Below are 17,995 nucleotides of genomic sequence, written 5' to 3'. Positions count from 1 at the left end.
AGCAAAGAGGAAAAACCATAACTAATGATGAAAGAAAGCATAAATCTTAAATATAAGATGTAAAAACAAATTCCATATATGAGAGCTTCAAAAGATTACATTGATTCCCCAACAAACATACAAGGTTTAGTTCACCATATTCATGGTGAACCTAGATAAATAACAATGAAAGAATGAAAGATAAAACCCTAGAAAGGTGAAGAGGAAGCCTGAGCATCCAAGATCCTCGTTCAAAGGGGTGGAAGAGAGAGTGTTTGCTTCGTTTCTGCCAAGGATACCTAACCCTAGGAAACCCTAAAGCTTATATATTATTCGTAAATTACAAAAAATTAGGTCCAAGCCCATAAAAGTGCCGCTCAGCGGTAAAATACCGCTCAGCGGTAAGTGCATGTCTCGTTTCTTCCCCTCAGCGGCCATTTTGCCCCTCAGTGGATCTCCCGTAAGCTCCTGAGTGCCGCTCAGCGGTAAACTGCCGCTGAGCGGTGACTTCGGCTTCTCCTTTTGCACTTTTTGATGTCTTTTCTGATTACATCTCTCTCCTTCTTCACTTCTTTCACCAAATTCACCTTAAAACCTGCACAAAAACACTGAAATCAAGCATAAACCTGTCCAGCTCTCTTGTTTCTAAAAGTATCAATAAAAGCATGATTTCAAGCTAGTTTCTAAGTATAAAGGTTGCTTTTAGTATCAATTTTAAGCATGAAAATAACAGTGTTTCAACTATTACCACAACCCCAATCTTAGAACTTTGCTTGTCCTCAAGCAAACAAAATGTAACTCCATCTTCAACCAATTCATATGATGGTTCACTCATTCAAAAATCTTCCTTTCAAGATAAGTAAAAACTTCAATCAAACTTATGACCAAAATTTCAATCAAGATGTGCACATGCTTTAGTGTTCACAAAGTCATTTAAATCCCAACAAATGCTATTTTTCATGAATGATCAATCAATTAAGCATGGATGTTCATGTGTTCATGGAATATTTCCTCACTAGGTAAAGTGTTTCACTCACACACAAGTGTATAAGAGGTAATCACTCATTCACTCTACTATCACAATGTCACATGAATCAACTTTGCCTTTCATTTTACCACAATCAAAAACATTCACAAGCATGCATCATCACCAGGACTTTTCAATGGCTTATAATGTGGCTGGGCTAACAAGAAAATTGGTTTTCTGGATCACAAAATCCTTGAGTTAAGAGAATCATAACAACACCATTTTTCTTATTCTTCCCAACTTGCCTTTCATTTGCATTGAGCTTTGTTTCTTTTTCTTTTCTTTTCTTTTTCTTTTTTCTTTGCATATTCTTACTTTTTAGCTCTTAGCTCAATGCTTTTCCTTTTTCATGTTTTCCCAACAACCCCAAACTTGAACATTTAACAATACCACACAAGATCTTCTACTTAACTCAAGGTAAAGATTTTCAATCAAGGGTTTTCAGTGTATGTTCAAGGCTAAGGGTTCAAAGGATAGAACACAAAGTGTTCTCTTTTAGTGGGCTAGCTTTATGAATTTGGCCAATAAAAAGGTTCCAACAAACGACCTTGATCATATGATGCAAAACAAGCAATTGATTCAATCATAGAAAACCTGGCAAAATCATTCATGTTTCTAAAGTAATAGCATTCAATCAATAACAACTCTGGAGCTCAAAACCTCACATATAAGCTCATTCACATTTGACATACACATCCTGTTTAATTTCACAATCACAATCATGATATCCTGCATTTGTTCACAAAGCTTGTGAATCATTGTCAATACCAAATTTCGTCCGGATTGGTTTTGGCTTCATCGTATTCTATTGTCTTATATTCTATTATTTACTCGTTTTCATTTACATTGTCATTTTCATTCCTTTTCTTTTATTTTATTCTTATTTTCTTTTTAGTATTCCATTTTTATTTTATTTTACTTTTCCTTTCATAATTTCCATTTTTTAACTTTGTTTTACTTTTATTTTTAGTTTTAGTTTTGTTCTAATATAATTAATATGGTTAATTTGAATTAACATAGTTTTAAAAAAAAATGAAAAGGAAAAGGCTTGGAACGTACCATTTTGTCTTTAGTGAAAAATAATAATAAAAAATAAATAAATGTTTTATCGCGTGTATGTGTGTTAAAGGGGGGAGGGGACAGAAAACGATTTTATGCAGGTAAGGACTACAGAGCGGGGGGAGGCAGCACCACGCACACTGACAGACGCCCCTGTTTGCTCCCCTCGTCCGTAACCACTCCCAACCACATTTCCCTTTCACTCCCAATTTCTCACCTCCAACAGATCCACCATTGACCTGAGACCCTTTTCTCTATTTTCCTCCATCACCACACACACAACTCTGGATTCCTCTATTCAATGGCATAGAGAAGCGCCTTCCTCATCATCAGTGCATCTTCATTTTCCCTTTCATCTTCTTCAGCACACTCAAAGCCAGAAAACCCATCATCCACTACACCTCTGATCTCCAAAAAAGGATAGGCTCATTCTTCGTCCAGGCGTGAGGGAGAAAGTCGCCGTCTTCCTTCTCCATTTTTTTTGTTCCACGCATTTCCGTCTCTCCAGTAGCTACCCCCACTCGTCATTTCCTCCCTCACGCATATCACTCTGAACATTTTTTTTCTCCATTGCCTCCAACACCCATCATCTTCATTCACTCATTTTTTCCTAGCCCCTGCCCACTGTAACCATAAAAACCTCAACCTTTGACCCCTCTCACCCGTAACCACCTCAACTCAACGCCTTCATCATCTATCATACACTTCTCACACTACCCACCTGCATTCACTAGGAACCATCAAAAACCACCAAAAACAGAGACCATCATACTCGCACTAGCCATCACGATTCATCCTTCATTTTTGCCAACGTATTCTTCAAACCATAGACGAACCTTGATTCCGTCTTCACCTAATTGCAACCTTCATCCAACAGAATCACAAATAATTCAACAGTAAAAAAAAAGGGAACAGTGAGAAGCACGGTGAGTTTGGTTGTTTCCGGTAACGCTTCAGTCACGTCGGAGGAGGAGGCATCGGATTAGCGGAGCTAACGACAACCAGTGGAGCTCCAAGAGGTAAGTAGACTTGCTCACTCGTATAGTCATAAGTCTTGGATGTATTATGCTTCTGATGGACAAATTTATGAACACCAAAATATGATGTCACAAACTTGTTTTTCAATCGGCAAGTGTGACCGAATCGTTCAAGTAATAAACTTGGTAAGACCAAGTATCGTTCTTCCCAAAGGACTCACGGCCTAGTTTAGTTGTGTGGTTTCTTGATTAGCTAAGACTTAAAGAAGAAATATTTGGAGTTTAATATGCAAGACAGAAAATAAACATGTATGCATGAAGTTTTGATCAATGGCAAAAAGCAAAAGATAAACACTTTCAATGATATTAATGTATGAATATGTTGTTGGGGGTCAATTTCATCTTATCCACTCTCATATATTTTAGGAATTCAACATTCAAATCATCATTGTTAATGCCACTCTCTAAAGTACCTTTCTAGAAGGCTTCTCCCTAATCACGAGTTCATACAATTCCTAGCATTCCTAATGATCAGTTCATAAGTGCAGGAGCTTAACGACAACCAATATCATATTGGGAGAAATTCCCCGGATCTAGACTTCCCCGTACGTGCCCGTATCGACAAAACCAATAATCATACATCGAATGAGTTAAACAATGCAAGCATTATGCAAAGAGGAAAAACCCTAACTAATGATGAAAAGAAAGCATAAGTCTTAATTAAAAGATGTAAAAAAGATTCCATATATGAGAGTTTCACAAGATTACATTGATTCCCCAACAAACATACAGAGTTTAGTTCACCATATTCATGGTGAACCTAGATGAATTACAATGAAAGAATGAAAGGATAAACCCTAAAAAGGTGAAGAGGAAGCCTCAGCATCCAAGATCCTCCTTCAAAGGGGTGGAAGAGAGAGTGTTTGCTTCGTTTCTGCCAAAGATGCCTAACCCTAGGAAACCCTAAAGTTTATATATCATTCGTAAATTACAAAAAGTCAAGTCCAAGCCCATTAAAGTGTCGCTCAGCGATAAAATACCGCTCAGCGGTGAGTGCGTGACTTGTTTGCTCCCCTCAGCGGCCATTTTGCCCCTCAGCGGACCTCCCGCAAGCTCCTGAGTGCCGCTCAGCGGTAAACTGCCGCTGAGCGGTGACTTCGGCTTCTCCTTTTGCACTTTTTATTGTCTTTTCTGATTTCATCTCTCTCCTTCTTCACTTCTTTCACCAAATTCACCTTAAAACCTGCACAAAAACACTGAAATCAAGCATAAACCTGTCCAGCTCTCTTATTTCTAAAAATATGAAGAAAAGCATGATTTCAAGCTAGTTTCTAAGTGTAAAGGTTGCTTTTAGTGTCAATTTTAATCATGAAAATAACAGTTTTTCAACTGTTATCACAACCCCAAACTTAGAACTTTGCTTGTCCTCAAGCAAACAAGATGTAACTCTATCTTCAACCAATTCATATGATGGTTCACTTCATTCACAAATCCTCTTTTTAGATAAGTAAAAACTTCAATCAAACTTATGACCAAGAATTCAATCAAGATGTGCACATGCTTTAGTGTTCACAAAATCAGTTAATACCCAACAAATGCTCTTTTTCATGAATAACCAATCAATTAAGCATGGATGTTCATGTGCTAATGGAATATTTCCTCACTAGGTAAAGTGTTTCACTCACACACAAGTGTATAAGAGGTAATCACTCATTCACTCTACCATCACAATGTCACATGAATCAATTTTGCCTTTCATTTTACCACAATCAAAAACATTCACTAGCATGCATCATCACAAGGACTTTTTAATGGCTTATAATGTGGCTGGGCTAACAAGAAAATTGGTTTTTCTGGATCACAAAATCCTTGAGTTAAGAGAATCATAACAACACAATCATCTTATTCATTCCCAACTTTCTTTTGCCTTTGCATTGAGCTTTGCTTCTTTTTCTTTGCATATTCTTACTTTTTAGCTCTTAGCTCAATGCTTTTCCTTTTTCATGTTTTCCCAACAACCCCAAACTTGAACATTTAACAATATCACACAAGATCTTCTACTTAACTCAAGGTAAAGATTTTCAATCCAGGGTTTTCATTGTATGTTCAAGGCTAAGGGTTCAAAGGATAGAACACAAAGTGTTCTCTTTTAGTGGGCTAATTTTTACGAATTTGGCCAATAAAATGTTTCCAACAAACGACCTTGATCATATGATGCAAAACAAGCAATTGATTCAATCATAGAAAACCTGGGCAAAATCATTCATGCTTTCAAAGTAATAGCATTCAACAATAACAACTCTGGAGCTCAAAATCTCACATATAAGCTCATTCACATTTGACATACACATCCTGCTTAATTTCACAATCACAATCATGATATCCTGCATTTGTTCACAAAGCTTGTGAATCACCTGTATAAGCATTCTAATGCACATCATCTCAACATCAATCAATCAATAAGCATCCTTCAGCATTACTTATCATACAATCACAGTTAATAGCAAACAATCACAAGAAACCAAGTTTCCAATAAAGTACATCAAACCCTAATCTAAAAACAAATAATACTTACAAAACACTGGGTTGCCTCCTAGTGAGCGCTTGTTTAACGTCACGAGCCTGACCCAAACTTTCAAGGATCAACCAACAACATCATTGTGGAAAATTGTTGCACCTCTCCCCCTAGATAAGGTTTGAGACGTTGACCATTCACCACCCAACTTCTTTGTGGATCAGCAGCAACTGGATTAAATATTTCAATTGCTCCATGCGGATGCACTTCTTTTATCACATATGGTCCTGACCATTTTGACTTCAGCTTCCCAGGAAATATCTTCAATCTTGAATTGAACAATAATACCTGTTGTCCTGGATTGAAAACTCTATTCACCAACTTTCTGTCATGATAAAATTTAATTTTGTCTTTGTAAGCCTTGGATGAATCATATGCATGTAATCGCATTTCTTCAAGCTCCAAAATCTGCCGTCTGCGTGTGCATTGAGTTTCATAAGGATCAAAATTCAAGAATTTCAAAGTCCATAATGCTTTATGCTCCAATTCTACTGGCAAATGGCATGTTTTCCCATAGACTAATTGAAATGGTGATAATCCCATAGACGTCTTCATTGCTATCCTATAAGCCCAAAGAGCATCATCCAATTTGAGAGACCAATCCTTTCTTGATGAAGTCACTGTTTTTTCCAGGATCCTTTTTATCTCCCTGTTAGATACCTCAGCTTGTCCATTGGTTTGTGGATGATAAGGTGCAGCTACCTTATGTTTTACTCCATAGTGTTTGAGTACTTTCTCCAGCTGATAATTGCAAAAATGAGATCCTCTATCACTGATCAACACTCTTGGAGTGCCAAAACGTGAGAATATCTGCCTCTTCAGGAATTTAATTACCGTGCTAGCATCATTTTTAGGACAAGCTAATGCTTCCACCCATTTACTCACATAATCCACTGCTACCAGAATATATTCATTGTTGAAAGATGGAGGGAAGGGTCCAACAAAGTCAATACCCCAACAATCAAAAACCTCAACCTCTAAAATACCTTGTAAAGGCATCTCATGACGTTTAGTGATTGTCCATGCTCTTTGACATTTGTCACAATTTCTAGCATGATTATGAGCATCTTTAAACAAAGTTGGCCAATAAAATCCTGATTGAAGGACTTTTGCTGCTGTTCTTTCTCCATTAAAATGTCCTCCATAAGGTGAATCATGACAATGCCAGAGAATTCCTTCTGCTTCTTCATTTGTAACACATCTCCTCAGAAGATTATCTGCTCCAATTTTGAACAAATAAGGATCATCCCAAACAAACTGCTTGGCATCATGCAAAAATTTCTTTCTTTGTTGCCAAGTTAAGTCTTCCGACATGACCCTTGCAGCTTTGAAATTAGCCATATCAGCAAACCAGGGTCTCTGCTGAATATACATGAGTGATTCATCTGAAAAAGATTCCCAGATTTCAGACTCCTTGCTAGTGACTTCATTGTTGACTAACCGTGACAAATGATCAGCAATTAAGTTTTCACTTCCTTTCTTATCACGGATGTCTACATCAAATTCTTGCAATAGTAAAACCCATCTAATCAGACGTGGCTTAGAATATGGTTTTGTCAACAAATATTTGATAGCTGCATGATCTGTATAGACAGTTACCTTGGACCCAATAAGATAAGGTCTAAATTTCTCTAGAGCATACACAATAGCAAGAAATTCTTTCTCGGTTGTAGCATAATTCAATTGAGCATCATTCAGAACCTTGCTAGCATAATAAATTGGATGAAACTTTTGTTCTTTCCGCTGGCCAAGGACAACTCCTATTGCATAATCACTTGCATCACACATTAATTCAAAGTTTTGATTCCAGTCTGGCGCTACAATTACTGGAGCTGACACTAACTTCTTCCTCAATGTGTCAAAAGCTTTCAAACAGTCTTCATTCATCACAAAAGGTGCATCCTTCATCAAAAGATTACTCAATGGTTTAGCAATTTTTGAGAAATCCTTGATGAATCTTCTATAAAACCCAACATGACCAAGAAAACTTCTAATCCCCTTTACATTTGTTGGTGGAGGTAGTTTCTCAATGACTTCTACTTTAGCTTTGTCTACCTCAATTCCTTTAGCAGAGATTTTATGCCCCAATACAATTCCTTCAGTTACCATGAAATGACATTTCTCCCAATTCAAAACAAGATTTGTCTGAACACATCTTTTGAGGACAGTGTTCAAATTAGCCAAACATCTTTGGAAAGAATTTCCAAAAACTGAGAAATCATCCATGAATACTTCAATGCATTTTTCTAAAAGATCCGCAAAGATTGCCTGCATACACCTCTGAAACGTAGCTGGAGCATTACATAATCCAAAAGGCATCTTTCTATACGCAAAGATACCAAAAGGACAAGTAAAAGCCGTCTTCTCCTGGTCTTTTGGATCCACCACAATTTGATTATATCCAGAATATCCATCTAGAAAACAATAGAAAGCCTGCCCTGATAACCTTTCTAGCATCTGATCCATGAAAGGAAGAGGAAAATGATCTTTCCTAGTAGCTTTATTCAGCTTCCTGTAATCAATGCACATACGCCAACCAGTAACTGTCCGAGTAGGAATAAGTTCATTCTTATCATTATAAATTACTGTCATCCCACCTTTCTTTGGAACCACCTGTACTGGACTCACCCATTCACTGTCAGAGATTGGATAGATGATACCAGCTTCTAACAGTTTCAACACTTCTTTTCTGACAACCTCCTTCATAACAGGATTTAACCTTCTCTGTGGTTGAGCACTTGGTTTATAATCTTCTTCCATAAGTGCATGCAGTAAGTTGGGCTAATACCTTTGAGATCTGATATTGACCACCCAATTGCTTCTTTGTTGGCTTTCAGAATTTCTATCAATTGCTCTTCTTCTTGTAGAGATAAAGAGTTATTGATGATGACTGGCTTTGTTCCATCTTCTTCTAGAAACACATATTTCAGATGTGATGGCAATCTTTTTAATTCTGGTGTCTGTGTTTTGACTGTTTCTTCCTTATCAATTATTTCAAATATTGGATCTTCCTCTGGACTCTTTTTCAATGTTTCCAAGTCCATCAGACATTCATCAATCAATTTCTCTTCTTCTTCATCTAAATCTTCACATGCATCAATGAGAGTTTTTTCCAATGGAGAAATATTTCGCACCATCCTTTCTTGCACCATACAAACTTCATCAAGTTCATCAAATTGAAAACATGCTTTGTCATCATTTGGATATGTCATGGCCTTGGATACGTCAAAAGTGACTTCTTCATCATCAACTCTCAATTTAAGCTTACCATTCTCTACATCAATCAAAACTCTAGCAGTCTTCATAAAAGGTCTCCCAAGAATAAGAGGAACATCACTAGTTCCTTCCATCTCCATCACAATAAAATCCACTGGGAATACAAATTTGTCAACCTTCACTAGAACATCTTCAACCACTCCATATGGATACTTAAGAGACCTGTCCGCCAATTGAAGAGCCATTCTGGTTGGTTTAATTTCCAGCCCCTGAATTGTTCTGCACATGGATAGCGGCATTAGATTAATGCTAGCTCCCAAATCAATCAATGCTCTTCCAACTTTCACATCTCCTATGGTGCATGGAATAGTGAAGCTTCCTGGATCTTTAAGTTTAGGAGGTAGTTTCTGTATGATTGCACTGCAGTTGCCCTGTATATTGATAGTTTCCTTCTCAATGTACTTGTGTTTCTTTGTGAGGAGTTCCTTCAAAAATTTCGCATATGCTGGCATCTGTTGCAATGCTTCAGAGAATGGTATAGTGATCTCCAACTTCTTAAACAATTCCATGAATCTTTCCAACTGCTTTTCTTTCTCCTTCCTTGAATAACTCTTTGGATAAGGAAGTGGCTTTTCATACTCTTTTTCTTTCTGTCTCTCCTCTCTCTCTTCTCTCTCTTTTTTTTCTCTCCTCTCCTCTTCTTCTTTTTTCTTTTTCTCTCTCTCAACTCTTTCTTTCCACTCACATGTTTCTTTTTCACTCTCACTCTCATTTTCTTTCTCCTCTCTTTCTTTTTCTCTCTCCTCTAACACTCTACCACTTCTAGTCACAACAGTTTTACACTCCTTTCCGAGATTATCATGTTTCATCTCGTCAACTATTCTCTCAACATAAACCTCCATATTTTTAAATGCAACATCCACATTATGACAATAAGACGCATTCGTCTTCAAGAATCTTTGGAAAGTCTCTTCAAGCTTTGTTGTTTTCTCAACTGGAGTAAATTGCATCTGCCATTTTTGTTGTTGCACTTGAACCATTGAGACCTGTTGTATTTCCTGTGGTATTTGAGAAAGTTTCATAGTTACTTCTTCAAGCTGTTGAGAGATAATTCTATTTTGAATAAGCAAAGCCTCATTTGATTGTAACAACTCCTTCTGACTAAGATCTCCTTTTTCAATGTTGAGTTCGTTGTCATTAGTAGCCATATTTTCAATAATTTCAGTTGCTTCCTCTGGAGTTTTCCATTTAATGTTTCCTCCTGCTGAGGCATGAAGCATCATCTTAGTTTGTGAACCAAGACCTCCAAGGAAAGTTAGGACTACTTCTTCTTCTTTGAAACCATGCGTGGGTGTTTTTCTTAGCAGACTTTTGTATCTATCCCATGCATGCCCCAGTGATTCTTCCATGCCCTGCTTAAATGAAGATATCTCTTGCTTGCCTTTTGTCACCTTTGATTGTGGAAAGTACTTGTTCAAAAACTTTGTTACCACTGCTTCCCACTCTGTGAAACTTCCTTCTGGAAAAGAGTTCAACCAAAGCTTAGCATTGCCTCCCAATGAGAAAGGAAACAAACTAAGTTTGATTGCTTCGTCTGGCACCCCATTGATTTTTACTGTGTTGCAAATTTCATTAAATGTAGTAAGGTGCTCATATGGGCTTTCATGAGATAACCCATTAAATTGATTACTCTTCACCAGTTGGATCAGTGCTGGTTTGACCTCCATATTGGCTGCATTGACTCTAGGTCTAGCTATGCTGTTAAAATGCTCAGGTCCAGCAATATTGGTGTAATCAGCAAGAGTTCTTCTGATATTATTATTCTCCATATTTTCTGTGCTATTGTCAGAACCTTGTGGTGATGGTTGCAACAGAGTTTCCGGAGGAGGGAAAAGTTCTCTAGATGTTCTGATTCTTCTCCTCTGTCTACTGTCTTCTAATCCTTCAAGCAAAGGTTCTGTTGTTTTCTTGCTCCTAGTTCGAATTGCCTCCTGCATACACAAGAACACAAAACCCTAGAAAAGATTTGGTTAGCACAAAAAGATATAAGAGAAGATATAAGATTCAGAAAATAGAAACAGAAAAACAGAAAACAGAAAAATAAAATAAAATAAAATAAAATAAAATAAAAACAGAAAAATAAGTCAAAGATAATCAATAATCACACAAATTAACCAGTTAAACCACGAGTCCCCGGCAACGACGCCAAAAACTTGATGGACAAATTTATGAACACCAAAATATGATGTCACAAACTTGTTTTTCAATCGGCAAGTGTGACCGAATCGTTCAAGTGATAAACTTGGTAAGACCAAGTATCGTTCTTCCCAAAGGACTCACGGCCTAGTTTAGTTGTGTGGTTTCTTGATTAGCTAAGACTTAAAGAAGAAATATTTGGAGTTTAATATGCAAGACAGAAAATAAACATGTATGCATGAAGTTTTGATCAATGGCAAAAAGCAAAAGATAAACACTTTCAATGATATTAATGTATGAATATGTTGTTGGGGGTCAACTTCATCTTATCCACTCTCATATATTTTAGGAATTCAACATTCAAATCATCATTGTTAATGCCACTCTCTAAAGTACCTTTCTAGAAGGCTTCTCCCTAATCACGAGTTCATACAATTCCTAGCATTCCTAATGATCAGTTCATAAGTGCAGGAGCTTAACGACAACCAATATCATATTGGGAGAAATTCCCCGGATCTAGACTTCCCCGTACGTGCCCGTATCGACAAAACCAATAATCATGCATCGAATGAGTTAAACAATGCAAGCATTATGCAAAGAGGAAAAACCCTAACTAATGATGAAAAGAAAGCATAAGTCTTAATTAAAAGATGTAAAAACAGATTCCATATATGAGAGTTTCACAAGATTACATTGATTCCCCAACAAACATACAGAGTTTAGTTCACCATATTCATGGTGAACCTAGATGAATTACAATGAAAGAATGAAAGGATAAACCCTAAAAAGGTGAAGAGGAAGCCTCAGCATCCAAGATCCTCCTTCAAAGGGGTGGAAGAGAGAGTGTTTGCTTCGTTTCTGCCAAAGATGCCTAACCCTAGGAAACCCTAAAGTTTATATATCATTCGTAAATTACAAAAAGTCAAGTCCAAGCCCATTAAAGTGCCGCTCAGCGATAAAATACCGCTCAGCGGTGAGTGCGTGACTTGATTGCTCCCCTCAGCGGCCATTTTGCCCCTCAGCGGACCTCCCGCAAGCTCCTGAGTGCCACTCAGCGGTAAACTGCCGCTGAGCGGTGACTTCGGCTTCTCCTTTTGCACTTTTTATTGTCTTTTCTGATTTCATCTCTCTCCTTCTTCACTTCTTTCACCAAATTCACCTTTAAACCTGCACAAAAACACTGAAATCAAGCATAAACCTGTCCAGCTCTCTTATTTCTAAAAATATGAGGAAAAGCATGATTTCAAGCTAGTTTCTAAGTGTAAAGGTTGCTTTTAGTGTCAATTTTAATCATGAAAATAACAGTTTTTCAACTGTTATCAGCTTCATACTGGATGTTGTTCCATTGATAATGCATTGTTGTGTGAATGTCCGCGTTTCTCCATCATCATCCAATGTATAATTACATGTTGTCTTCGATCTGAAACCTCCGATATCGTCCGCCACTCACTAACCTCCCCTTCCATTCATTCTCTGTTTCACCACCCCAGCCTCATCCTACCCTTAACCATCTTCACCCATTTCCCTACTCCAACCTTTGTCTCCCTCCCTCGCAAGCTTCCATCAACCCCTTTGATTCTCCACTTCTCTGATCGTGTTTCTCTCCTCCAAGCAAATCCATTTCTCAACTTCACTCATCATTTTCTCATGACCCAATCAATACTCAGAGCAGGACAAACTCTTCATTCACGATTCATACTCATACGCACACAAACACATTCCAATGCATAATGAAGCTATAGAAATCCATTTTCGGTCTCCCCTTTTCAAAGACATGGAGCAGCACGAGCTCTGATTTTCCACAGTCTTCAACGTTTCTGTTCCTCAACCAATTCCATGCAAAATCAGATTTGAACCAGTGAATAGCAGCCAATAAGAAAACCAAGACGGAGAGGGAGGAAAGTGACACTGGTGGCGCCGGTGAAGAAGCGCGCTCCAGCTAGAGGCGACGGTGGCCGGCTCTGGCCGAGGCGGCGGCAGAAGGTGCCCAAGGTGGAAAAGCCTCAACCCTAGGCTAGTGCGAGAGAGGGAGGGGGAGAGAACGCCGTGGCCGGCCGTGGTTCCGATGGTGCTTGGGGTCGCCGCTGACGCCGAGACGGGTGGAAGGTGGTGGCGCGGTGGCTGGTTGGAAGAAGTAGTGGCGCAGGTGTTCAAGGGAGGCAATCCCAGCCCTAGGCTAGTCCGATCAGAGAAAGGGACCCTGGGTTTCTCATGTGCTGATTGTGAATGAGAATGGGAAGGCAGAACCCCTAAGGGATTTCTAGGTTAGAAACTACCCCGGTGGGCCGGGCCCATAAACGAACGTACGTTATTTGGCCTTTTTCGAACGCTCGTCATTTGGCCTCCATTTCCCACATCTTCCCAACGAACGCTCGTCCATAGCGAGCGTTCGTCATCCCGCCTCATCTTCCAAACGAACGCTCGTCCCCAACGAGCACTCGTCGACCAGCCTCCTCTTCTCAGCGTCCGTTCGTCACATCATCCAATGAACGCTCGTCATCTACCCTCCTGTACTCAACGTACGTTCGTCATATCCCCAACGAACGCTCGTCTTAACGAACGTTCGTCATCCCGCCTCATCTTCCCAACCAACGCTCGTCCACAATGAGCGCTCGTCATTCAGCTGTTTCCCAGCGTCCGTTCGCCAATTCCCAACGAACGCTCGTCCCAACGAACGCTCGTCATTCAGCCCCTTTCCCAACGTCCTTTCAACCTTCTCACCAACGGACGCTCGTTATCCAAACGAACGAGCGCTCGTTAACCTTAAGCTTTTCTCGACTGACCATTCAACCTTCTCACGAACGAGCGCTCGTTAACCTTGAGCCTTTTCGACCGTGCGCGTTCGTTTTCTCTCCTTTCAAACCGTTCGTCCTTTAACTTTCACGACCGTTCGTCCTTTAACTTTCACGAACGTTCGTCCTCCACCATTCGTACTTTGCCTTATTCGAACGTTCGTCCATACTTGCCTTTAGGACGTTCGGCAATTTTCAGCTTCAACCGTTCGGTCGTTCTCAAGAGTCCTGTATTCGACCGTTCGGCCATTCAGATCTTTAGGACGTTCGATCATACAAAGAGTCAACTGTTCGGTCATAATGTTTTAATAAACGTTCGGTCTTCGTTTGAACGCTCGGTCTCAATGACGTTTGTCTCCAAGCGTTCGGGTTTAAGCTTTCGTTCAGGAAGCAAATAGCGCTCGTGCAGGTCACTCCATATTCTGGCGCTCGTCCTAACCGTTTCTCCTCTGCCACCCCCTTTTCTTATGACCGTTTCTCCTCTGCCACCCCCATTTCTTCTAAGTCGAGCCCCTTTTTCCACTTGGGCTTTGGCCCAATCTGTCATCAGAATTTAATTTGGTTGGCACCCCCTTGTTTCGTTTTCACAGCCCTTCTTCCACTTGGGCCCAATCCGTGTATAAAAGGAAAAATAGCTTAGACACCCCTTTCTCTTATTTAAGCACTTCCGCACCTTTTGTTATTATTTATCTTTTATTTTTATCTTTCCTTTGGTTTCCATTATAAATATTTATCTACCTTTTTAAAATATACTTTTATAAACAATAAAAATAAAAATAACAAAAATATTTTAAAAGGTTTAGGCACATGTGTGATCGCACGCATCGTCCTTGTGCTAAAACCTTTTCTTCTTCTTTTCTAAAAATTACAAAAAATATATTTTAAAAGGTTTAGGCACATGTGTGATCGCACGCATCGTCCTTGTGCTAAAAACCTTTTCTCTTTCTTAAATAAAATTACAAAAAATATATTTTAAAGGTTTAAGCACATGTGTGATCGCACGCATCGTCCTTGTGCTAAAAACCTTTTCCCTTTCTTAAATAAAATTACAAAAATATATTTTAAAGGTTTAGGCACATGTGTGATCGCACGCATCGTCCTTGTGCTAAAAACCTTTTCTCTTTATTTTATAAAAATACAGAAAACAAGAAATCTACAAAAAAATTAAAAATATCTACAATTTCAAACAAGAAACAAATGGCTACCCAGAGCTACGTGACCCTTGATTCTCCATCGAAAGTGGAGATACGTAGGAGCAAGGCTAGCCCTTGTCAGGTTCACTTTCCCAAAAATCCAAATTTATCCGTAATCATTTTCTCAAACAAATCTTTCAATCATTTTCTCAAACAAATCTTTCAATCATTTTCTCAAACAAATCTTTCAATCAATTTCTCAAACAAATCTCTCAAACATTTTCAAAAAGAACTACGTAACCCTGATTTCTCATTTTTGAATGAGAATACGTAGGAGCAAGGCCAATCCTTGTCGGGCCCAAAAAACTAAAAAATATGTTTTGTTTATTTAGAATTTTATTTTAGGGGATAGTTAAACATTTTGAAAACCACTTCATATTCGTGCATTTAGTTAAAGGTACTGCCTTAGGGCAGGCGTTGTGGGGTGCTAACACCTTCCCCACGCGTAACTGATAACAGTTGAAAAACTGTTATTTTCATGCTTAAAGTTGATACTAAAAGCAACCTTTAGACTTAGAAACTAGCTTGAAATCATGCCTTTTGTTTATATTTTCAGAAATAAGAGAGCTGGACAGGTTTATGCTTGATTTAAGTGTTCTTGTGCAGGTTTTGAGGTGAATTTGGTGAAAGAAGTGAAGAATAAGAGAGAGGACATTAGAAAAGACAAGAAAGAGTGCAAAAAGGAGAAGTCGAAGGCACCGCTCAGCGGCAAACTACCGCTGAGCGGCACTCAAGAGGTGACGTTGGAACCGCTGAGGGGCAAAATGGCCGCTGAGGGGAAGAAAGAAGACGCGCAATCACCGCTGAGCGGTAAATACCGCTGAGCGGCACTTTTTGGGCTTGGACTTTTGTAATCTTTTGTAACTCTAGATTAGTATATAAGGGCTTGCACGTCCTATAGTTAGGCATCTTTGGCAGAAACGAGGCAAACACTCTCTCTTTCACCCCTTTGAAGGAGGATCTTGGATGCTCAGGCTACCTCTTCACCTTTATTGGGTTTATTCTTTCATACTTTCATTGTAATTCATCTAGGTTCACCATGAATATGGTGAACTAAACCTTGTATGTTTGTTGGGGAGTCAAAGTAATCTCTTGAAGCTCTCATATATGGATTTGTTGAGTACATCTTTGAATTAAGACATATGCTTTCTTTCATCATTAGTTAGGGTTTTTCCTCTTTGCTCAATGCTTGCATTGTTTAACTCATTCTAATGCATGATTATTGGTTTTGTTGATACGGACACGTACGGGGAAATCTAGATCCGGGGAATTTCTCCCAATATTATACTGACAATATTATATTGGTTGCCTTTAAGCTCCTGCACTCATGAACTAATCATTAGGAATGCTAGGAATTATATGAACTATTTGATTAGGGAGAAGCCATCTAGAATGGTACATTAGAGAGTGGCATTAACAATGATGATTTGAATGTTGAATTCCTAAAATATATGAGAGTGGATGAGATGAAATTGACCCCCAACAACATATTCATTCATATATTTCCTTGAAAGTGTTTATCTTTTGTCTTTGTCATTGATTAATTCATGCATACATATTTAATTTTCGTCTTTGCATATTAAACTTCAATTATTGTGTTCTTAAGTCTTAGCTAATCAACAAATCACATAACTAAACTAGGCCGTGAGTCCTTTGGGAGAACGATACTTGGTCTTACCAAGTTTATTACTTGAAACGATTCGGTCATACTTGCCGATTGTGAAACAAGTTTGTGACATCATATTTTGGTGCTTACAAATTTGTCCATCAAGTTTTTGGCGCCGTTGCCGGGGATTCATGGTTTAACTGGTTAATTTGTGTGATTATTGATTATCTTTGACTTTAATTTGAATTTTTGTTTTTATTTTTCTGTTTTTATTGTATTTTATCTTTTTATCTTTTTAGGTTAGATTTTATTTTATTTTATTAGATTTTATCTTTTTATCTTTTTAGGTTAGATTTTATTTTATTCTTATTCTATCTTTTAGGTTAGGTTAGATTTTATTTTATTTTATCTTTTAGATTAGATTTTATTTTTTAGATTAGGTTTTATTCTATTTTATTTGATTCTATCTTCTAAATCTTTTATCTTCTTATATCTTTTAAATCTTTATTTTCTTCTATATCTTTTTGTGCTAACAAATCTTTTCTAGGGTTTTGTTTTCTTGTGCATGCAGGAGGCAATTCGAACTAGAAGTAAGAAAACAACAGAACCACTACTTGAAGGGCTAGACGAGAGTAGAAGGAGGAGAAGAATCAGAACGTCGAGAGAACTTTTCCCTTCTCCTGAAACTCTCCTACAATCATCACCACAAGGTTCTGTTCATAGCACAGGGAGTATGGAGAACAATAATAATGCTAGAAGAACTCTTGCAGATTACACTAATCTTGCTGGACCTCAGCACTTCAATAGCATAGCTCGACCTAGAGTCAATGCAGCCAACATGGAGGTGAAACCAGCATTAATTCAACTGGTAAAGAGTAATCAATTTAATGGGTTATCACATGAAAGCCCATATGAGCACCTTACAACATTTAATGAGATCTGTAACACGGTCAAGATTAATGGGGTGCCAGACGAAGCTATCAAACTTAGCTTGTTTCCTTTCTCATTGGGAGGCAATGCTAAGCTTTGGTTGAACTCTTTTCCAGAAGAAAGTTTCACGGAGTGGGAAGCAGTGGTTGCAAAGTTTTTGAATAAATACTTCCCACAATCTAAAGTGACTAAGGGAAAGCAAGAGATATCTTCATTCAAGCAGGGCATGGAAGAATCACTTGGACATGCATGGGATAGGTATAAAAGCTTGTTACGTAAAACTCCCACGCATGGCTTTGAAGATCAAGAAGTAGTCCTAACTTTCCTTGGAGGGCTTGGTTCACAAACCAAGATGATGCTAGATGCCTCAGCTGGAGGCAATATCAAATGGAAGACTCCAGAGGAAGCAACTGAAATCATTGAAAATATGGCTACAAGTGATAAT

Source organism: Vigna umbellata, chromosome 7, assembly GCF_029865625.1.
Source record: "Vigna umbellata cultivar VRB3 chromosome 7, Vumbellata_1.0, whole genome shotgun sequence".
In the NCBI taxonomy this organism is placed as follows: domain Eukaryota; kingdom Viridiplantae; phylum Streptophyta; class Magnoliopsida; order Fabales; family Fabaceae; genus Vigna; species Vigna umbellata.
Note: the sequence above shows the minus strand (reverse complement) of the source record.